Source organism: Cololabis saira, chromosome 4, assembly GCF_033807715.1.
Source record: "Cololabis saira isolate AMF1-May2022 chromosome 4, fColSai1.1, whole genome shotgun sequence".
Lineage (NCBI taxonomy): Eukaryota > Metazoa > Chordata > Actinopteri > Beloniformes > Belonidae > Cololabis > Cololabis saira.
Window position 1 is genome coordinate 46,841,374 of NC_084590.1, and position 19,687 is coordinate 46,861,060.

At 42.0% G+C, this 19,687-nt stretch overlaps 35 non-coding genes across 35 annotated transcripts; all 35 read right to left on the reverse strand.

Annotated features, from left to right (window-relative positions):
- Positions 1-83: 83 nt before the first annotated feature.
- trnaq-cug (transfer RNA glutamine (anticodon CUG)) lies at positions 84-155 on the reverse strand. The gene has a single exon. It is a non-coding gene; the product is annotated as a tRNA-Gln (tRNA).
- A 237-nt stretch (positions 156-392) lies between these two features.
- On the reverse strand, positions 393-466 carry trnaq-cug (transfer RNA glutamine (anticodon CUG)). The gene has a single exon. It is a non-coding gene; the product is annotated as a tRNA-Gln (tRNA).
- A 173-nt stretch (positions 467-639) lies between these two features.
- trnaq-cug (transfer RNA glutamine (anticodon CUG)) lies at positions 640-711 on the reverse strand. The gene has a single exon. It is a non-coding gene; the product is annotated as a tRNA-Gln (tRNA).
- Positions 712-880: 169 nt separating this feature from the next.
- On the reverse strand, positions 881-952 carry trnaq-cug (transfer RNA glutamine (anticodon CUG)). The gene has a single exon. It is a non-coding gene; the product is annotated as a tRNA-Gln (tRNA).
- A 299-nt stretch (positions 953-1,251) lies between these two features.
- Positions 1,252-1,323, reverse strand: trnaq-uug (transfer RNA glutamine (anticodon UUG)). The gene has a single exon. It is a non-coding gene; the product is annotated as a tRNA-Gln (tRNA).
- Positions 1,324-1,532: 209 nt separating this feature from the next.
- On the reverse strand, positions 1,533-1,604 carry trnaq-cug (transfer RNA glutamine (anticodon CUG)). The gene has a single exon. It is a non-coding gene; the product is annotated as a tRNA-Gln (tRNA).
- A 197-nt stretch (positions 1,605-1,801) lies between these two features.
- Positions 1,802-1,873, reverse strand: trnaq-cug (transfer RNA glutamine (anticodon CUG)). Its single transcript has one exon. It is a non-coding gene; the product is annotated as a tRNA-Gln (tRNA).
- A 181-nt stretch (positions 1,874-2,054) lies between these two features.
- On the reverse strand, positions 2,055-2,126 carry trnaq-cug (transfer RNA glutamine (anticodon CUG)). Its single transcript has one exon. It is a non-coding gene; the product is annotated as a tRNA-Gln (tRNA).
- Positions 2,127-2,425: 299 nt separating this feature from the next.
- trnaq-cug (transfer RNA glutamine (anticodon CUG)) lies at positions 2,426-2,497 on the reverse strand. The gene has a single exon. It is a non-coding gene; the product is annotated as a tRNA-Gln (tRNA).
- Positions 2,498-2,707: 210 nt separating this feature from the next.
- trnaq-cug (transfer RNA glutamine (anticodon CUG)) lies at positions 2,708-2,779 on the reverse strand. Its single transcript has one exon. It is a non-coding gene; the product is annotated as a tRNA-Gln (tRNA).
- Positions 2,780-2,955: 176 nt separating this feature from the next.
- trnaq-cug (transfer RNA glutamine (anticodon CUG)) lies at positions 2,956-3,027 on the reverse strand. The gene has a single exon. It is a non-coding gene; the product is annotated as a tRNA-Gln (tRNA).
- A 268-nt stretch (positions 3,028-3,295) lies between these two features.
- Positions 3,296-3,367, reverse strand: trnaq-cug (transfer RNA glutamine (anticodon CUG)). The gene has a single exon. It is a non-coding gene; the product is annotated as a tRNA-Gln (tRNA).
- Positions 3,368-3,730: 363 nt separating this feature from the next.
- On the reverse strand, positions 3,731-3,802 carry trnaq-uug (transfer RNA glutamine (anticodon UUG)). Its single transcript has one exon. It is a non-coding gene; the product is annotated as a tRNA-Gln (tRNA).
- A 240-nt stretch (positions 3,803-4,042) lies between these two features.
- trnaq-uug (transfer RNA glutamine (anticodon UUG)) lies at positions 4,043-4,114 on the reverse strand. Its single transcript has one exon. It is a non-coding gene; the product is annotated as a tRNA-Gln (tRNA).
- A 239-nt stretch (positions 4,115-4,353) lies between these two features.
- Positions 4,354-4,425, reverse strand: trnaq-uug (transfer RNA glutamine (anticodon UUG)). Its single transcript has one exon. It is a non-coding gene; the product is annotated as a tRNA-Gln (tRNA).
- A 209-nt stretch (positions 4,426-4,634) lies between these two features.
- trnaq-cug (transfer RNA glutamine (anticodon CUG)) lies at positions 4,635-4,706 on the reverse strand. Its single transcript has one exon. It is a non-coding gene; the product is annotated as a tRNA-Gln (tRNA).
- A 181-nt stretch (positions 4,707-4,887) lies between these two features.
- Positions 4,888-4,959, reverse strand: trnaq-cug (transfer RNA glutamine (anticodon CUG)). Its single transcript has one exon. It is a non-coding gene; the product is annotated as a tRNA-Gln (tRNA).
- Positions 4,960-5,140: 181 nt separating this feature from the next.
- On the reverse strand, positions 5,141-5,212 carry trnaq-cug (transfer RNA glutamine (anticodon CUG)). Its single transcript has one exon. It is a non-coding gene; the product is annotated as a tRNA-Gln (tRNA).
- A 210-nt stretch (positions 5,213-5,422) lies between these two features.
- trnaq-cug (transfer RNA glutamine (anticodon CUG)) lies at positions 5,423-5,494 on the reverse strand. The gene has a single exon. It is a non-coding gene; the product is annotated as a tRNA-Gln (tRNA).
- Positions 5,495-5,947: 453 nt separating this feature from the next.
- On the reverse strand, positions 5,948-6,019 carry trnaq-cug (transfer RNA glutamine (anticodon CUG)). The gene has a single exon. It is a non-coding gene; the product is annotated as a tRNA-Gln (tRNA).
- Positions 6,020-6,384: 365 nt separating this feature from the next.
- Positions 6,385-6,456, reverse strand: trnaq-uug (transfer RNA glutamine (anticodon UUG)). Its single transcript has one exon. It is a non-coding gene; the product is annotated as a tRNA-Gln (tRNA).
- A 239-nt stretch (positions 6,457-6,695) lies between these two features.
- trnaq-uug (transfer RNA glutamine (anticodon UUG)) lies at positions 6,696-6,767 on the reverse strand. Its single transcript has one exon. It is a non-coding gene; the product is annotated as a tRNA-Gln (tRNA).
- Positions 6,768-6,945: 178 nt separating this feature from the next.
- Positions 6,946-7,017, reverse strand: trnaq-cug (transfer RNA glutamine (anticodon CUG)). Its single transcript has one exon. It is a non-coding gene; the product is annotated as a tRNA-Gln (tRNA).
- A 181-nt stretch (positions 7,018-7,198) lies between these two features.
- On the reverse strand, positions 7,199-7,270 carry trnaq-cug (transfer RNA glutamine (anticodon CUG)). Its single transcript has one exon. It is a non-coding gene; the product is annotated as a tRNA-Gln (tRNA).
- Positions 7,271-7,480: 210 nt separating this feature from the next.
- On the reverse strand, positions 7,481-7,552 carry trnaq-uug (transfer RNA glutamine (anticodon UUG)). The gene has a single exon. It is a non-coding gene; the product is annotated as a tRNA-Gln (tRNA).
- A 209-nt stretch (positions 7,553-7,761) lies between these two features.
- On the reverse strand, positions 7,762-7,833 carry trnaq-cug (transfer RNA glutamine (anticodon CUG)). The gene has a single exon. It is a non-coding gene; the product is annotated as a tRNA-Gln (tRNA).
- Positions 7,834-8,043: 210 nt separating this feature from the next.
- On the reverse strand, positions 8,044-8,115 carry trnaq-uug (transfer RNA glutamine (anticodon UUG)). The gene has a single exon. It is a non-coding gene; the product is annotated as a tRNA-Gln (tRNA).
- A 176-nt stretch (positions 8,116-8,291) lies between these two features.
- trnaq-cug (transfer RNA glutamine (anticodon CUG)) lies at positions 8,292-8,363 on the reverse strand. Its single transcript has one exon. It is a non-coding gene; the product is annotated as a tRNA-Gln (tRNA).
- A 298-nt stretch (positions 8,364-8,661) lies between these two features.
- On the reverse strand, positions 8,662-8,733 carry trnaq-uug (transfer RNA glutamine (anticodon UUG)). The gene has a single exon. It is a non-coding gene; the product is annotated as a tRNA-Gln (tRNA).
- A 207-nt stretch (positions 8,734-8,940) lies between these two features.
- On the reverse strand, positions 8,941-9,014 carry trnaq-cug (transfer RNA glutamine (anticodon CUG)). Its single transcript has one exon. It is a non-coding gene; the product is annotated as a tRNA-Gln (tRNA).
- A 173-nt stretch (positions 9,015-9,187) lies between these two features.
- On the reverse strand, positions 9,188-9,259 carry trnaq-cug (transfer RNA glutamine (anticodon CUG)). Its single transcript has one exon. It is a non-coding gene; the product is annotated as a tRNA-Gln (tRNA).
- A 210-nt stretch (positions 9,260-9,469) lies between these two features.
- trnaq-cug (transfer RNA glutamine (anticodon CUG)) lies at positions 9,470-9,541 on the reverse strand. Its single transcript has one exon. It is a non-coding gene; the product is annotated as a tRNA-Gln (tRNA).
- A 210-nt stretch (positions 9,542-9,751) lies between these two features.
- On the reverse strand, positions 9,752-9,823 carry trnaq-cug (transfer RNA glutamine (anticodon CUG)). The gene has a single exon. It is a non-coding gene; the product is annotated as a tRNA-Gln (tRNA).
- A 325-nt stretch (positions 9,824-10,148) lies between these two features.
- trnaq-cug (transfer RNA glutamine (anticodon CUG)) lies at positions 10,149-10,220 on the reverse strand. The gene has a single exon. It is a non-coding gene; the product is annotated as a tRNA-Gln (tRNA).
- Positions 10,221-10,418: 198 nt separating this feature from the next.
- On the reverse strand, positions 10,419-10,490 carry trnaq-cug (transfer RNA glutamine (anticodon CUG)). Its single transcript has one exon. It is a non-coding gene; the product is annotated as a tRNA-Gln (tRNA).
- Positions 10,491-19,687: the final 9,197 nt, after the last annotated feature.

A 19,687-nucleotide genomic window follows, 5' to 3' on the forward strand; every position in this document is an offset into this window, starting at 1 on the left:
GTCCAGCAAGGATCCAATCGAATTTCCAGGAGGATCCATGGAAAGATACTTTACTAACCCAGATTGAAATTCAGGAAATGTTGAGGTCTCACCGAGATTTGAACTCGGATCGCTGGATTCAGAGTCCAGAGTGCTAACCATTACACCATGAGACCATAAAATCCAGAACAAACCGGGATCCAAAAAATTTTCTAGAAGTAAGAAGGATACAAAAAATTTTCATGGATCAGCAAATTTCCAATCGAATTTCCAGAAACAGCAAGTATCCAATCGAATTTCCAGAACCAGCAAGTATCTAATGGAGTTTCCAGGACCAGCAAGGATCCAAACTAATTTTCAGGAGGTTCCATGGAAAGATACTTTACTAACCCAGATTGAAACTCAGGAAACGTTGAGGTCTCACCGAGATTTGAACTCGGATCGCTGGATTCAGAGTCCAGAGTGCTAACCATTACACCATAAAATCTAGAACAAACCGGGATCCAAAAAAAGTTCTATAAGAAAGAAGGATACAAAAAATGTTCATGGATCAGTAAATTTCCAATCGAATTTCCAGAAACAGCAAGTATCCAATCGAATTTCCAGGAGGATCCATGGAAAGATACTTTACTAACCCAGATTGAAATTCAGGAAATGTTGAGGTCTCACCGAGATTTGAACTCGGATCGCTGGATTCAGAGTCCAGAGTGCTAACCATTACACCATGAGACCATAAAATCCAGAACCGACCGTGATCCAAAAAAATTTCTAGAAGCAAGAAGGATACAAAAAATGTTCATGGATCAGCAAATTTCCAGAAACAGCAAGTATCCAATCGAATTTCCAGGAGGATCCATGGAAAGATACTTTACTAACCCAGATTGAAATTCAGGAAATGTTGAGGTCTCACCGAGATTTGAACTCGGATCGCTGGATTCAGAGTCCAGAGTGCTAACCATTACACCATGAGACCATAAAATCCAGAACCGACCGTGATCCAAACACATTTCTAGAAGCGGGATGGATACAAAAAATGTTCATGGATCAGCAAATTTCCAATCGAATTTCCAGAAACAGCAAGTATTCAATAGAATTTCCAGGACCAGCAAGGATACAAATTTTTTTTCATGGATCAGCAAATTTCCAATCGAATTTCCAGAAACAGCAAGTATTCAATCGAATTTCCAGGACCAGCAAGGATACAAAAAAAATTTTCAGGAAGATCCATGGAAAGATACTTTACTAACCCAGACTGAAATTCAGGAAACGTTGAGGTCTCACCGAGATTTGAACTCGGATCACTGGATTCAAAGTCCAAAGTGCTAACCATTACACCATGAGACCATAAAATCCAGAACCAACCATGATCCAAAGACATTTCTAGAAGCGGGATGGATACAAAAAATTTTCATGGATCAGCAAATATTCAATCGAATTTCCAGAAACAGCAAGTATCTAATCGAGTTTCCAGGACCAGCAAGGATCCAAAACATTTTCAGGAGGTTCTATGGAAAGATACTTTACTAACCCAGACAGAAATTCAGGAAATGTTGAGGTCTCACCGAGATTTGAACTCGGATCGCTGGATTCAGAGTCCAGAGTGCTAACCATTACACCATGGGACCATAAAACCCAGAACCGACCGGGATCCAAACAAATTTCTAGAAGCAGGAAGGATACAAACAAATTTCCTCGAAAGCAAGTATCCAATCGAATTTCCAGAACCAGCAAGTATCCAGGTCCAGCAAGGATCCAATCGAATTTCCAGGAGGATCCATGGAAAGATACTTTACTAACCCAGATTGAAATTCAGGAAATGTTGAGGTCTCACCGAGATTTGAACTCGGATCGCTGGATTCAGAGTCCAGAGTGCTAACCATTACACCATGAGACCATAAAATCCAGAACAAACCGGGATCCAAAAAAAGTTCTATAAGAAAGAAGGATACAAAAAATGTTCATGGATCAGTAAATTTCCAATCAAATTTCCAGAAACAGCAAGTATCCAATCGAATTTCCAGGAGGATCCATGGAAAGATACTTTACTAACCCAGATTGAAATTCAGGAAATGTTGAGGTCTCACCGAGATTTGAACTCGGATCGCTGGATTCAGAGTCCAGAGTGCTAACCATTACACCATGAGACTATAAAATCCAGAAACAACCAGGATACAAACACATTTCTAGAAGCGGGATGGATACAAAAAATTTTCATGGATCAGCAAATTTCCAATCGAATTTCCAGAAACAGCAAGTATTCAATCGAATTTCCAGGATCAGCAAGGATACAAAAACATTTTCAGGAGGTTCCATGGAAAGATACTTCACTAACCCAGATTGAAATTTCCTGGAAACAAAAAATGTTCATGGATCAGCAAATATTCAATCGAAGGAGGTTCCATGGAAAGATACTTTACTAACCCAGATTGAAATTCAGGAAACGTTGAAGCCTCACCGAGATTTGAACTCGGATCACTGGATTCAGAGTCCAGAGTGCTAACCATTACACCATGAGACCATAAAATCCAGAACCGACCGTGATCCAAACACATTCCTAGAAGCGGGATGGATACAAAAAATGTTCATGGATCAGCAAATATTCAATCGAATTTCCAGAAACAGCAAGTATCTAATCGAATTTCCAGGACCAGCAAGGATCCAAAAAAATTTTCAGGAGGTTCCATGGAAAGATATTTTACTAACCCAGATTGAAATTCAGGAAACGTTGAGGTCTCACTGAGATTTGAACTCGGATCGCTGGATTCAGAGTCTAGAGTGCTAACCATTACACCATGAGACCATAAAATCCAGAACAAACCGGGATCCAAAAAAATTTTTAGAAGCAAGAAGGATACAAAAAAATGTCCTGGAAAAGCAAGTATCCAATCGAATTTCCAGAAGAGTATCTAATAGAATTTCCAGGAAGATCCATGGAAAGATACTTTACTAATCCAGGTTGAAACACAGGAAACGTTGAGGTCTCACCGAGATTTGAACTCGGATCGCTGGATTCAGAGTCCAGAGTGCTAACCATTACACCATGAGACCATAAAATCCAGAACCGACCGTGATCCAAACACATTTCTAGAAGCGGGATGGATACAAAAAATGTTCATGGATCAGCAAATTTCCAATCGAATTTCAAGAAACAGCAAGTATTCAATAGAATTTCCAGGACAGGAAGGATACAAATTTTTTTTCATGGATCAGCAAATTTCCAATCGAATTTCCAGAAACAGCAAGGATCCAAAAATATTTTCAGGAGGTTCCATGGAAAAATACTTTACTAACCCAGATTGAAACTCAGGAAACGTTGAGGTCTCACCGAGATTTGAACTCGGATCGCTGGAATCAGAGTCCAGAGTGCTAACCATTACACCATGAGACCATAAAATCCAGAACTGACCGTGATCCAAGCACATTTCTAGAAGCGGGATGGATACAAAAAATGTTCATGGATCAGCAAATATTCAATCGAATTTCCAGAAACAGCAAGTATCTAATCGAGTTTCCAGACCAGCAAGGATAAAAAAAAAATTTCAGGAGGTTCCATGGAAAGATACTTTACTAACCCAGATTGAAATTTCCTGGAAACAAAAAATGTTCATGGATCAGCAAATATTCAATCGAATTTCCAGAAACAGCAAGTATCTAATCGAGTTTCCAGGACCAGCAAGGATCCAAAGAAATTTTTCAGGAGGTTCCATGGAAAGATACTTTACTAACCCAGACTGAAATTCAGGAAACGTTGAGGTCTCACCGAGATTTGAACTCGGATCACTGGATTCAAAGTCCAGAGTGCTAACCATTACACCATGAGACCATAAAAACCAGAACCAACCGTGATCCAAAAAATTTTCTAGAAGTAAGAAGGATACAAAAAATTTTCATGGATCAGCAAATTTCCAATCGAATTTCCAGAAACAGCAAGTATCCAATCGAATTTCCAGAACCAGCAAGTATCTAATCGAGTTTCCAGGACCAGCAAGGATCCAAAAAAATTTTTCAGGAGGTTCCATGGAAAGATACTTTACTAACCCAGACTGAAATTCAGGAAACGTTGAGGTCTCACCGAGATTTGAACTCGGATCACTGGATTCAAAGTCCAGAGTGCTAACCATTACACCATGAGACCATAAAATCCAGAACCAACCGTGATCCAAAAAATTTTCTAGAAGTAAGAAGGATACAAAAAATTTTCATGGATCAGCAAATTTCCAATCGAATTTCCAGAAACAGCAAGTATCCAATCGAATTTCCAGAACCAGCAAGTATCTAATCGAGTTTCCAGGACCAGCAAGGATCCAAACTAATTTTCAGGAGGTTCCATGGAAAGATACTTTACTAACCCAGACTGAAATTCAGGAAACGTTGAGGTCTCACCGAGATTTGAACTCGGATCACTGGATTCAAAGTCCAAAGTGCTAACCATTACACCATGAGACCATAAAATCCAGAACCAACCATGATCCAAAGACATTTCTAGAAGCGGGATGGATACAAAAACTTTTCATGGATCAGCAAATATTCAATCGAATTTCCAGAAACAGCAAGTATCTAATCGAGTTTCCAGGACCAGCAAGGATCCAAAAAATTTTCAGGAGGTTCTATGGAAAGATACTTTACTAACCCAGACAGAAATTCAGGAAATGTTGAGGTCTCACCGAGATTTGAACTCGGATCGCTGGATTCAGAGTCCAGAGTGCTAACCATTACACCATGGGACCATAAAACCCAGAACCGACCGGGATCCAAACAAATTTCTAGAAGCAGGAAGGATACAAACAAATTTCCTGGAAAAGCAAGTATCCAATCGAGTATCCAGGTCCAGCAAGGATCCAATCGAATTTCCAGGAGGATCCATGGAAAGATACTTTACTAACCCAGATTGAAATTCAGGAAATGTTGAGGTCTCACCGAGATTTGAACTCAGATCGCTGGATTCAGAGTCCAGAGTGCTAACCATTGCACCATGAGACCATGAAATCCAGAACAAACCAGGATCCAAAAAAAGTTCTATAAGAAAGAAGGATACAAAAAATGTTCATGGATCAGTAAATTTCCAATCAAATTTCCAGAAACAGCAAGTATCCAATCGAATTTCCAGGAGGATCCATGGAAAGATACTTTACTAACCCAGATTGAAATTCAGGAAATGTTGAGGTCTCACCGAGATTGGAACTCGGATCGCTGGATTCAGAGTCCAGAGTGCTAACCATTACACCATGAGACCATAAAATCCAGAACCAACCGTGATCCAAACAAATTTCTAGAAGCAAGAAGGATACAAAAAATGTTCATGGATCAGCAAATTTCCAATCGAATTTCCAGAAACAGCAAGTATCCAATCGAATTTCCAGGACCAGCAAGGATCCAAACACATTTTCAGGAGGTTCCATGGAAAGATACTTTACTAACCCAGATTGAAATTCAGGGAACGTTGAGGTCTCACCGAGATTTGAACTCGGATCGCTGGATTCAGAGTCCCAAGTGCTAACCATTACACCATGAGACCATAAAATCCAGAACCAACCAGGATACAAACACATTTCTAGAAGCGGGATGGATACAAAAAATTTTCATGGATCAGCAAATTTCCAATCGAATTTCCAGAAACAGCAAGTATTCAATCGAATTTCCAGGACCAGCAAGGATACAAAAACATTTTCAGGAGGTTCCATGGAAAGATACTTTACTAACCCAGATTGAAATTTCCTGGAAACAAAAAATGTTCATGGATCAGCAAATATTCAATCGAAGGAGGTTCCATGGAAAGATACTTTACTAACCCAGCAAAATCCAGAACAAACCGGGATCCAAAAAAATGTTTAGAAGCAAGAAGGATACAAAAAAATGTCCTGGAAAAGCAAGTATCCAATCGAATTTCCAGAAGAGTATCTAATAGAATTTCCAGGAAGATCCATGGAAAGATACTTTACTAATACAGGTTGAAACACAGGAAACGTTGAGGTCTCACCGAGATTTGAACTCGGATCGCTGGATTCAGAGTCCAGAGTGCTAACCATTACACCATGAGACCATAAAATCCAGAACCGACCGTGATCCAAACACATTTTTTAGAAGCGGGATGGATACAAAAAATGTTCATGGATCAGCAAATTTCCAATCGAATTTCAAGAAACAGCAAGTATTCAATAGAATTTCCAGGACCAGCAAGGATAAAAAAAAAATTTCAGGAGGTTCCATGGAAAGATACTTTACTAACCCAGATTGAAATTTCCTGGAAACAAAAAATGTTCATGGATCAGCAAATATTCAATCGAATTTCCAGAAACAGCAAGTATCTAATCGAGTTTCCAGGACCAGCAAGGATCCAAAAAAATTTTTCAGGAGGTTCCATGGAAAGATACTTTACTAACCCAGACTGAAATTCAGGAAACGTTGAGGTCTCACCGAGATTTGAACTCGGATCACTGGATTCAAAGTCCAGAGTGCTAACCATTACACCATGAGACCATAAAATCCAGAACCAACCGTGATCCAAAAAATTTTCTAGAAGTAAGAAGGATACAAAAAATTTTCATGGATCAGCAAATTTCCAATTGAATTTCCAGAAACAGCAAGTATCCAATCGAATTTCCAGAACCAGCAAGTATCTAATCGAGTTTCCAGGACCAGCAAGGATCCAAACTAATTTTCAGGAGGTTCCATGGAAAGATACTTTACTAACCCAGACTGAAATTCAGGAAACGTTGAGGTCTCACCGAGATTTGAACTCGGATCACTGGATTCAAAGTCCAAAGCGCTAACCATTACACCATGAGACCATAAAATCCAGAACCAACCATGATCCAAAGACATTTCTAGAAGCGGGATGGATACAAAAAATTTTCTAACCCAGACTGAAATTCAGGAAACGTTGAGGTCTCACTGAGATTTGAACTCGGATCGCCAGAGTGCTTTAGTAGTAATTTACTAACCCAGACTGAAATTCAGGAAACGTTGAGGTCTCACCGAGATTTGAACTCGGATCACTGGATTCAGAGTCCAGAGTGCTAACCATTACACCATGAGACCATAAAATCTAGAATCGACCGGGATCCAAACAAATTTCTAGAAGCAGGAAGGATACAAACAAATTTCCTGGAAATGCAAGTATCCAATCGAATTTCCAGAACGAACAATTATCCAATCAAATTTCCAGGAGGATCCATGGAAAGATACTTTACTAACCCAGATTGAAACTCAGGAAACATTGAGGTCTCACCGAGATTTGAACTCGGATCGCTGGAATCAGAGTCCAGAGTGCTAACCATTACACCATGAGACCATAAAATCCAGAACTGACCGTGATCCAAGCACATTTCTAGAAGCGGGATGGATACAAAAAATGTTCATGGATCAGCAAATATTCAATCGAATTTCCAGAAACAGCAAGTATCTAATCAAGTTTCCAGGACCAGCAAGGATCCAAACTAATTTTCAGGAGGTTCCATGGAAAGATACTTTACTAACCCAGACTGAAATTCAGGAAATGTTGAGGTCTCACCGAGATTTGAACTCGGATCACTGGATTCAAAGTCCAAAGTGCTAACCATTACACCATGAGACCATAAAATCCAGAACCAACAATGATCCAAAAACATTTCTAGAAGCGGGATGGATACAAAAAATTTTCATGGATCAGCAAATATTCAATCGAATTTCCAGAAACAGCAAGTATCTAATCGAGTTTCCAGACCAGCAAGGATAAAAAAAAAATTTCAGGAGGTTCCATGGAAAGATACTTTACTAACCCAGATTGAAATTCAGGAAATGTTGAGGTCTCACCGAGATTTGAACTCGGATCGCTGGATTCAGAGTCCAGAGTGCTAACCATTACACCATGAGACCATAAAATCTAGAACCGACCGTGATCCAAAAAATTTTCTAGAAGTAAGAAGGATACAAAAAATTTTCATGGATCAGCAAATTTCCAATCGAATTTCCAGAAACAGCAAGTATCCAATCGAATTTCCAGGACCAGCAAGGATCCAAACTAATTTTCAGGAGGTTCCATGGAAAGATACTTTACTAACCCAGACTGAAATTCAGGAAACGTTGAGGTCTCACCGAGATTTGAACTCGGATCGCTGGCTTCAAAGTCCAAAGTGCTAACCATTACACCATGAGACCATAAAATCCAGAACAAACCGGGATCCAAAAAATTTTTTAGAAGCAAGAAGGATACAAAAAAATGTCCTGGAAAAGCAAGTATCCAATCGAATTTCCAGAAGAGTATTCAATCGAATTTCCAGGAAGATCCATGGAAAGATACTTTACTAACCCAGGTTGAAATACAGGAAACGTTGAGGTCTCACCGAGATTTGAACTCGGATCGCTGGATTCAGAGTCCAGAGTGCTAACCATTACACCATGAGACCATAAAATCCACAACCGACCGTGATCCAAACACATTTCTAGAAGCGGGATGGATACAAAAAATTTTCATGGATCAGCAAATTTCCAATCGAATTTCCAGAAACAGCAAGTATTCAATAGAATTTCCAGGACCAGCAAGGATACAAATTTTTTTTCATGGATCAGCAAATTTCCAATCGAATTTCAAGAAACAGCAAGTATTCAATCGAGTTTCCAGGACCAGCAAGGATCCAAACTAATTTTCAGGAGGTTCCATGGAAAGATACTTTACTAACCCAGACTGAAATTCAGGAAACGTTGAGGTCTCACCGAGATTTGAACTCGGATCACTGGATTCAAAGTCCAAAGTGCTAACCATTACACCATGAGACCATAAAATCCAAAACCAACCATGATCCAAACACATTTCTAGAAGCGGGATGGATACAAAAAATTTTCATGGATCAGCAAATATTCAATCGAATTTCCAGAAACAGCAAGTATCTAATCGAGTTTCCAGGACCAGCAAGGATCCAAAAAATTTTCAGGAGTTTCTATGGAAAGATACTTTACTAACCCAGACAGAAATTCAGGAAATGTTGAGGTCTCACCGAGATTTGAACTCGGATCGCTGGATTCAGAGTCCAGAGTGCTAACCATTACACCATAAAATCTAGAACAAACCGGGATCCAAAAAAAGTTCTATAAGAAAGAAGGATACAAAAAATGTTCATGGATCAGTAAATTTCCAATCGAATTTCCAGAAACAGCAAGTATCCAATCGAATTTCCAGGAGGATCCATGGAAAGATACTTTACTAACCCAGATTGAAATTCAGGAAATGTTGAGGTCTCACCGAGATTTGAACTCGGATCGCTGGATTCAGAGTCCAGAGTGCTAACCATTACACCATGAGACCATAAAATCCAGAACCGACCGTGATCCAAAAAAATTTCTAGAAGCAAGAAGGATACAAAAAATGTTCATGGATCAGCAAATTTCCAATCGAATTTCCAGAAACAGCAAGTATCCAATCGAATTTCCAGGACCAGCAAGGATCCAAACACATTTTCAGGAGGTTCCATGGAAAGATACTTTAATAACCCAGATTGAAATTCAGGGAACGTTGAGGTCTCACCGAGATTTGAACTCGGATCGCTGGATTCAGAGTCCAGAGTGCTAACCATTACACCATGAGACCATAAAATCCACAACCAACCAGGATACAAACACATTTCTAGAAGCGGGATGGATACAAAAAATTTTCATGGATCAGCAAATTTCCAATCGAATTTCCAGAAACAGCAAGTATTCAATCGAATTTCCAGGACCAGCAAGGATACAAAAACATTTTCAGGAGGTTCCATGGAAAGATATTTTACTAACCCAGATTGAAATTCAGGAAACGTTGAGGTCTCACCGAGATTAGAAGTCGGATCGCTGGATTCAGAGTCCAGAGTGCTAACCATTACACCATGAGACCATAAAATCCAGAACCGACCGGGATCCAAAAAAATTTTTAGAAGCAAGAAGGATACAAAAAAATGTCCTGGAAAAGCAAGTATCCAATCGAATTTCCAGAACCAGCAAGTATCCAATCGAGTATCCAGGTCCAGCAAGGATCCAATCAAATTTCCAGAAACAGCAAATATCCAATCGAATTCCCAGGACCATCAACGATCCAAACTAATTTTAAAAACCAGCAAGGGTCTAAACAAATTTCCAGGACCAGCAAGGATCCAAAAAAGTTTTGGGAGGTTCCATGGAAAGATACTTTACTAAGCCAGATTGAAATTCAGCAAACGTTGAGGTCTCACCGAGATTTGAACTCGGATCGCTGGATTCAGAGTCCAGAGTGCTAACCATTACACCATGGGACCATAAAATCCAGAAACAACCGGGATCCAAACAAATTTCTAGAAGCAGTGAGGATACAAACAAATTTACTGGACAAGCAAGTATCCTATCGAATTTCCAGGACCATCAACAATCCAAACAAATTTCCAGGACCAGCAAAGATCTAAACAAATTTTCAGGAGGATCCTTAACTGACTGAGATTGAAACTCAGGAAACGTTGAGGTCTCACCGAGATTTGAACTCAAATCACTGGATTCAGAGTCCAGAGTGCTAACCATTACACCATGGGACCATAAAACCCAGAGCAAACCGGGATCCAAACAAATTTCTAGAACCGCAGACCCTAGTGGTCGGTACAGGAACTGCAGGTTATCGTCCCTCACCATCGTCCCTCCCTCTCTTCTCTCAGGCCTAGCCTAGTTTTGTCTCTTGAGAGTTAATCCTGTCAGAAGTGATCGCAGCTGTTCTTTACACTTTTCAAGGCGTCAGAACTTCCAGGAAGCAGAACTCATGACTCACGTCCTGGAAAACTTCCCAGAATTCATTAATTCATTAATCAGGTTTTATCTGCCTGCAGCATCATGGGGAAATCAATCTTGATACAACCTGTTTTCATAGTTTCAATCAAACAAATCTTTAGGAAACGTCAGACGGAGGGAGGAGAACACTGAAACCTGCTGAGTCTGGTCTTGGATCTATGACTGATCTGGTTCTGGTTCCTCCGTCATCGTGGTGAAAAGGAGAAGAAGCATCAAACCTCAAGACACAGGAACGAGAGAAACACGGACAACAAGATTTGATGAAATGACTTGATGCTAGAAGCTGCAGGTCCTCTACCGACCACCAAGGTCCAGATCCAGACCTGTAGGTCCTTTACTGATCACTAGGGTCCAGATCCAGACCTGCAGGTCCTCTACAGACCACCAAGGTCCAGATCCAGACCTGCAGGTCCTCTACAGACCACTAGGGTCCAGATCCAGACCTGCAGGTCCTCTACAGACCACTAGGGTCCAGATCCAGACCTGCAGGTCCTCCACAGATCCGCTGGTCTCGGATCACTTCAGGACTTGGCTGTGGAGCCGCTGGCCAGTCCAAGCAGTTTCCTTTGTTTTACGCATTTCAGAGGCTTTTGAAGCCTCTCCAGGAACCTCCATGTGATACTACGGGGGTCTCTGGGGGTTCTCCATGCATCTCCAGGGGACTCCAGGGGTCTCCAGGAACCTCCAGACATCTCCAGGGGCATCCAGGGGTCTCCAGGGTTCTCCAGTAACCTCCAGACATCTCCAGGGGCATCCAGGGGTCTCCAGGAACCTCCAGACATCTCCAGGGGCATCCAGGGGTCTCCAGGGTTCTCCAGTAACCTCCAGACATCTCCAGGGGTCTACAGGAACCTCCAGACATATCCAGGGGTCTACAGAAACCTCCAGACATCTCCAGGGGCATCCAGGGGTCTCCAGGGTTCTCCAGGAACCTCCAGGGGCATCCAGGGGTCTCCAGGGTTCTCCAGTAGCCTCCAGGGTTCTCCTGGGTTCTCCCGGAACTTCCAGACTTCTCCAGCGGTCTCCAGGAACCTCCAGGGGTCTCCAGGGTTCTCTAGGAACCTCCAGATGTCTCCAGGGGTCTTCACGAACCTCCTGGGGACTCCATGCAACTCCAGGGGTCTCCAGGTTTACAAGACGAGCGGAGAGCTGCCAGGAATCAGAGCTGCACTGACACGTCTGGAAGGAATGTCCCCAGACCTCCCTCATGCCCTCATCCCGGTTGCCATGGTTACCCCGCTGACAGCAGAGATGGGGGCCGGCCGCGGCGGCCAGGTGAGCCGCCAGCTGATTGGCTGAGAGACTCCAGAGACTCCTGAGTTGCGGCTGCTGACGGCGGCTGCGCAGATTACAGAGCAGCGGTGGTACGGGAGCGCGCTGGGAGCGGATGATCATAGAGCTCCGCGGCAGATTTATCGGCTGTTACTCACACAGGTTCGGGGGGGGGGGGGGGGGGGGGGGGTCTGCTGTGTGGCGACCAGGAGCCGTCATGCCCCAAATATGTGCCCAGGTGGCCCCAGGTGGCCCCAGGTGGCCGCAGATTCTCAGGTCCCCCCAGGTGGCCCAAGATTCTCAGGTCCTCCCAGGTGGCCCCAGATTCTCAGGTGGCCCCAGGTGGCCCCAGATTCTCAGGTCCCCCAAGGTGGCCCCAGATTCTCAGGTGGCCCCAGGTGGCCCCAGATTCTCAGGTCCCCCCAGGTGGCCCCAGATTCTCAGGTGGCCCCAGATTCTCAGGTCCCCCCAGGTGGCCCCAGATTCTCAGGTGGCCCCAGATTCTCAGGTCCCCCCAGGTGGCCCCAGATTCTCAGGTGGCCCCAGGTGGCCCCAGATTCTCAGGTCCCACCGGGTCGCCCCAGGTGGCCTCAGGTTCTTGGGTGGCCCGGGAACACCTCGGTACCTCCTGAAAGGTGTCTTGGGAGGTGGTTTGGGTCCACGACAACAAACCAGATGAGATGACGTTACCTGGACATCTTTGGCTGCTCTCATTGGGGGACGCCAGGGACACTACCCAGAATCCTCAGTGAGACCAGGAAGAAGGCTGTTTCTGAAAATTTTGTTTTGGTGGTTTTTACGTTTATTTGCGAGTTTACAGATCGTTACCTTCATCCAGCCTATGATGACCTTTATCGTCCGAAGGTGCTGAGTCAAAGTGGAGGAGGAGGAGGTGAAAACGCTGAAGGAGAAGAAGTAACGGAGGGATGAAGAAGGGATGTGTGTTTGCGGACGGAGGAGGAGGAGGGCTGGCAAGCGACTGAAGGCCGTTGTGTTTCTGTGTTTGTGACGCGATCGGAGATGTTTGTTAAAGCCGTTCCCACGACACCGGCGACCTTCACTCCTCCTCTCCCGGCCTATAAATGGCTCGTCTGGTGGCGTCCTGGCCACCAGACGGACTTAAAAAGGACAAAGAGAGGGAGGCGAGATGGAGGGAAAAATGACCAGAAGAGACAAATATTCCAGAGAGGAAGGAAGAAAGGCCATGAAAGGAACTTTCTCTCTCTCTCTTTCCTGGCAGGGATCATGGTGGAAATCAAAGAAAGGCCTCGCCGTTTATTACTGGCAGACAGATGTCTGCAGACGAGCCGTGGCAGAGCGGGTGAACCGGAGGTACAAGGCTAGGAGATATAAATACAGTCAGATGGAGCATCAGACACGTGACAGACGGCAGATCTGATCGCCGCTCGTATCCGAGGGTGATGATGGAGGTTGTTGATGGTTTCTTACACTCTTAACCCAAACTAGTTGACTTTACTAGCAAAGTGCGTGGAAACCTGTTGCCTTAAGCCACTTTAGTTTTTACACAAGCATAAACTAATGCGGTAAAGTTGTATTACCATAGAACCGTAATTCTATGCAATAGGCATATTAAGTGTATATTAGTAGTCTTTACACAAATACATTCGTACACATAAAGGTGTATGGAATGACAATGCTAAGTTGAACATAAACTGTATAAACATATATGAAAAGAAAGCTAATATGACCCTGTTATTGCTACTTAACATAACTTGTTATTACAAGTCATGTATTTCCTAATTGTATTATATTATTTAGATTTTTAAGATTGTATAACATAAATTATTTCAATTAAATGGTATGGAAATTAAGAAATTAAATACATTTAAATGTTGCAATATATTTTATTTTAAAAACAAGCATGTGATGCTTAACATTAAAAACATACTGCAACAATAATCTTGAGACATCAAGAAGACAGTAGAGCAGCCAATAATACTGTTTGGTATCAATTCCACCTTGTTTGGAGAAGGAATATGAACATGCAGATCTTAGTATCTGCTATATCCTTGTAAACAACTGGACACATACAGTCCTGCAATAAAACTGTATAGAAGCTTCTAAAACATCAACCCGTCTACACAAACACATCGCAGAGCTTCGATCATTTGTCCTCCAAAGGCAGCAGCACTTTCACAAAGGCCCACCAGGAACCTCGTTTATATATATATATATATATATATATATATATATATATATATATATATATATATATATATATATATATATATATATATAATGTATATATCTTGCTGTAAGTCAAAGCATATCAGAATCAGAATCTGAATCAGATTTTATTGGCCAAGTTTGAACATTGCCCGACAAGGAATTTGACTCCGGTAGTTTCGCTCACTGTACCCAGATTTAAAAAATAGCAAAAAGTAAATAAACAAATGTGGCACTTAATAACATATATACAATTAATATACAAAAAACGCACTGTAAATGGTGTTTTATGTATAAAGTAATCTAAAACTACACATTTGTACAGACAAACAAGGTTTGGCATTAAAAAAAGAAAAAAAACAACATTTTACTTAGAATTGAATTAAGAAGATATTGAAACCATAACAACCCAGACCCATTTCTACTTGAAGAAAAAACCTGGGGTGCATAACAGAGACGAAGTGGAACAGATGTGCTTTCCAGGACTTTTACAGGCAGTGTGACCCGTGTCACCATGGGTCCATATGGGTTAACTAAGGACAGACATTTTCCTCAAATAACTGAGGTCACACCATTGCTATGGTCATACCATTTACCTGATTACTGCTTCTCTTCTAGGAGGAACAAGCACTTCCTAATTCTGCAATAGGGGTTGGAAACATGATGCATTTCTTGAAACATGGACCATTTGATATATCTGCAAGGTCTTTGAATAAAAAGGTTTAAATCCCCCCCAAAAATATATATATTTATGGAAATACCAACGAAAGGGAAGAAGGTAAATACTGAAGAAAAGGGGCCCCAATACAGAGCCCGAGAGGACAGCTGGGAATGGAAAGATTTGAATCAGATGAACTGGGTGCAACCTGAGAGATGACACCTTCCCGTCGGCACCACCAGATTATCCAGATGTTGCTGGTGGCACATCTGTGAGGTCACTTCCTCCTGGGCCTGCTGGACCTGACTGAACCACATCTAACTAACTAGAGGTTTACTGCACACTAACTAGAGGTTTACTGAACACTAACTAGAGGTTTACTGAACACTAACTAGAGGTTTACTGAACACTAACTAGAGGTTTACTAAACACTAACTAGAGGTTTACTAACACTAACTACAGGTTTACTGAACACTAACTAGAGGTTTACTAACACTAACTACAGGTTTACTAAACACTAACTAGAGGTTTACTAACACTAACTAGAGATTTCATGACCACTAACTAGTTTTTACTCAACATTAACTAGAGGCTTTACTTAACACTAATTAGAGGTTTACTAGCACTAACTAGAGGTTTACTAACACTAACTACAGTTTTTATAAAACATTAACTAGATGATTACTAAACACTAACTAGAGGTTTACTAGCACTAACTAGAGTTTTTACTAAACACTAACTAGAGGTTTACTAAACACTAACTAGAGTTTTACCAACACTAACTAGAGGTTTACTAAACACTAACTAGAGGTTTACTAAACACTCACTAGAGGTTTACTAGCACTAACTAGAGGTTTACTAAACACTAACTAGAGGTTTACTAAACACTAACTAGAGGTGTATTAAACACTAACTAGAGGTTTACTAAACACTAACTAGAGGTTTACCAACACTAACTAGACGTTTACCAACACTAACTAGAGGTTTACTAAACACTAACTAGAGGTTTACCAACACTAACTAGAGGTTTACTAGCACTAACTAGATGTTTACTAGCACTAACTAGAGGTTTACCAACACTAACTAGAGGCTTTACTAAACACTAACTAGAGGTTTACTAACACTAACTAGAGGTTTACTAACACTAACTAGAGGTTTACTAACACTAACTAGAGTTTTACTAACACTAACTAGAGGTTTACTAAACACTAACTAGAGGTTTACCAACACTAACTAGAGGTTTACTAAACACTAACTAGAGGTTTACTAAACACTAACTAGAGGTTTACCAACTCTAACTAGAGGTTTACTAAACACTCACTAGAGGTTTACTAAGCACTAACTAGATGTTTACCAACACTAACTAGAGGTTTACTAACACTAACTAGAGGTTTACTAAACACTAACTAGAGGTTTACTAAACACTAACTAGAGGTTTACTAAACACTAACTAGAGGTTTATTAAACACTAACTAGAGGTTTATTAAACACTAACTAGAGGTTTACTAAACACTAACTAGAGGTTTACTAGCACTAACTAGATGTGTACTAAACACTAACTAGAGGTTTACTAACACTAACTAGAGGTTTACTGAACACTCACTAGAGGTTTACTAAACACTAACTAGAGGTTTACCAACACTAACTAGAGACTTTACTAAACACTAACTAGAGGTTTACTAACACTAACTAGAGGTTTACTAAACACTAACTAGAGGTTTACCAACACTAACTAGAGGTTTACTAACACTAACTAGAGGTTTATTAAACACTAACTAGAGGTTTACTAAACACTAACTAGAGGTTTACTAAACACTAACTAGAGATTTACCAACACTAACTAGATGTTTACTAACACTAACTAGAGGTTTACTAACACTAACTAGAGGTTTACCAACACTAACTAGAGGTTTACTAACACTAACTAGAGGTTTACTAACACTAACTAGAGGTTTACTGAACACTCACTAGAGGTTTACTAAACACTAACTAGAGGTTTACCAACACTAACTAGAGGTTTACTAACACTAACTAGAGGTTTACTAAACACTAACTAGAGGTTTACTGAACACTCACTAGATGTTTACTAAACACTAACTAGAGGTTTACCAACACTAACTAGAGGCTTTACTAAACACTAACTAGAGGTTTACCCGATCCCGTTTCTGGTGCGACCCGCAGCTGAACTGTTGCTGTTGGACGGTTTGCTGAAACAACAATAATTAAAAGAAGCAGCTGAAGAACATCCCTCCTCTTCCACGAGGCCGTTAGATTCTCCAAAGATATCAGTGATAATGATTATTAATGAGGCTGCGGGGACGCGGACCTCACGTCTCGTGTCGTGTTTGTCTTCTAGGTTCTGGCTGCCGGCCCTCAGGCCGAGCCTGAACTCCTGGAGCCTCTGCTCCTCCCCGCTGCCCCGGTGATGTCAGCGATGGAGGATCTGCTCGCTCCGTCAGGGCGCTGACTCACCGAACAACCATCACTCTGTTTGTGCTCCGCTCCATATCTGGCCAGTGAGCTAATATCGGAGTCTTCGGGGTCTAATTTTAGAGTTTCATTGCAACACCGAGGCCACGGCGAGTGCACGGAGCCTCTTATCTCACACTCACGGTCCAGATGTTTCCTATTGGACGAGTCCCGGAGAGACAGAGGCTGAAGTCAGCCAGCTGGGCTCGGACCACCGCACCAGAACCCGTCGGGGGCCCTGGGAACCTCGGCAGAGGGGATACGCCTACCGAGGCGTCCTCGGGCCGAGGGTTTGGCTCAGACTCCTGGATGGTTCCGGTCCTGGTCCTGGTCCGAGGCTCGCTGCATCGGGTCCGGCTCTGGTGGGTCCAGCTATGCACCGGGTCGCACGTGTTCTGTAACTCATGGATTCAGAGTCCAGTGTTGTGCAAGTTCATACTTCTCATGAACAAGTTCAAAGTTCAGTTCACATAGTTTCAAAATGGACAGTTCACATTCATATTTCACCATTTTCATTTTGAACTAGTTCAAATTCAGTTAATTTCAATATTTTTAGGTGAGAAGTGATGACGAATGAAACGCCCCCCTATCCACCGTATACCAGTGGTCTTCAACCCTGGTCAGGGGCCCCTCTGTCCTGCATGTTTTACATGTTTCCCTGCTTCAGCACACGCTGATACAGATGATTGTGTCATTAACAGTCTTGTGCAGACCTGGATGACAAGCTGATGACGACCATTAATTAGAATCAGGTGTGATGATGCAAGGAAACATCTAAACTTTTCTGGGTTTTCGTGTAATAGGTTTTCTGGGAACTGGGAGTGGGAATTGATGTGTGTTAACTATAGTATGGTTTGATTGTATATGTGGGTAAAGACTTCAGGGTTATGTTTCTATGTTTATGGGAGTGTGATTGTCGACTGTGCCTCTCGTGTCCAAGACAAATTTCTCCTAAGGGAGACCACTGCTGTATACAATCATGTTTTGTCCTGGTGGCTTTTCAATTTTACTCAGAGGCTGTAAATCTCCAACAATGTAGTCCATTATCAGTTTGTCTACCTGTTGCTAGGAAATCACACCCCTGAAGGTGCAGCAGTGGGACTGGGGTCGTTTGGGGCTGTTGGGTTTTCTTGGTCTTTCCTGATGACTTTTTTTGATTGTCAAGGACTTGCAGATATTTTCTCACACTGGGCGGATGCTTTAACTCCACATGACGTTTCAAATGTGAAGTTGATGAGGCAGATGCTCAGACTTGTTTTCTCAGGTGGACGTCATTTGCACAGAAAGGTTAGATTTTTACCATTTGGGAGACGATGTGTAAAATTCCCGCAGATAATAATAAGCGGATCATCATCTGACGGCTCGCTGACGCTTCTTCTGCAACGTCTCTCTCTTCACTGCTCATGTAAAGATGCACCGGGCTCGGGCCGCCGTTGCCATGGAGCTGGTGCCCATTGTTATGCTAGTGTGCGCTGCATTGTGGGTAATGTAGTGTGAAGTCATCGTCTCGTCGAGCATTTTAAATGTGCGCGCTGCCCGCTGCTGAAATGAGAAGGATTGTATCAAGGTTTGACATTCCCCCCAGTTTTCAGTTTCTGTTTTGCCCCGCCTGTGTCCCATTTGCCCTGATTGTGTCTGCACCTGTGTCTCGTCATGTCTCGTTATCCCCTGTGTATATCTGGTGTTGTTCCCTGTCAGACCGTACTGTTTGTTCCCCATGTTTCCTGCCACGGTTTTCCTCCAAGTTTTGATCCCTGTTTTTTTATCCTGCTCTGCAGCGTTTTAGTTTGGCTTTTTTGTTAAATAAATCCTTTTTTCATTGAACTCCTGCCTCCTGCTCTCCTGCGTTTGGTTCCACACCTTACCTCCAGACGTGACAGATTGTTCCGTAATTGGACCTAAACAGTGAAGCTGAAACTCACATAATCTGAACAAGAATTAACAAGTTCACGTTCAAGTTCTTTATTTGCAGATATGTTCAGTTCAACGTTCTCACAGAAATAAACCTGTTCAATGAACGTGTTCATTTGAAAACGTTCATGCAGAACACTGTCAGAGTCCCTGTACGGGACATTAAACACCAACAACCGTTCTCTGAAACACAACACACACATTTACACGTTTGTTGGTTTCCTTCCCTGAAAAACAGAGAAAAACAGTCACTGGATTAACTTGAAACTGAAAAAATTATGATAAATAATAATTTACTGAACATTACGGATTAATAGAATCAATAAAATAAAAACAAAAAAGTGACAAAACTGTCCTGGATGAAAGAGTTGCTTCCTGTACAAGAGATGTAAAGAACGTTTCCATGGCGACGAGTTAAACTAAAGTGTCCTGTAATGGACATCTCAGGTGTCT